Source organism: Eimeria mitis, genomic scaffold, assembly GCF_000499745.2.
Source record: "Eimeria mitis Houghton genomic scaffold, Emh_scaff686, whole genome shotgun sequence".
In the NCBI taxonomy this organism is placed as follows: domain Eukaryota; phylum Apicomplexa; class Conoidasida; order Eucoccidiorida; family Eimeriidae; genus Eimeria; species Eimeria mitis.
The window spans coordinates 5,236-5,526 of NW_013574966.1; the positions used below are offsets into that span (position 1 = coordinate 5,236).

Consider the following 291-nt stretch of genomic DNA (forward strand, 5'->3'; position numbering starts at 1 on the left):
TTTTTTTTTTTTTTTTTTTTTCTCTTTTTTATCTTCTCTCCTCCTCCTCTTTCTCCTCCCCCTCCTACTGCTGCTGCTGCTGCTGCTGCTGCTGCTGCTGCTGCTGCTGCTGCTGGTGCTGCAGGTGGGGTGTCTGGTGACAGTACACGGGGCGGTGGTGCGGCTGTACACCCCGCAGCCGCTGCTGCAGCAAATGGCTTTTCAGTGCAGCAAATGCGGCGCAAAAATTAATAAAATTCTGCAGGATGGAAGGTATTTTTATTTTCTTTCTTTTTTTTTATTTTTTTTTTA

General features: G+C 46.0%; 1 protein-coding gene across 1 annotated transcript in view; it reads right to left on the reverse strand.

Annotated features, from left to right (window-relative positions):
* Window positions 1–291, reverse strand: part of EMH_0019710 (uncharacterized protein) — a gene marked incomplete at both ends in the record, with an annotated part of 2,215 nt that overhangs the window by 1,073 nt on the left and 851 nt on the right. The window lies entirely within an intron of this gene.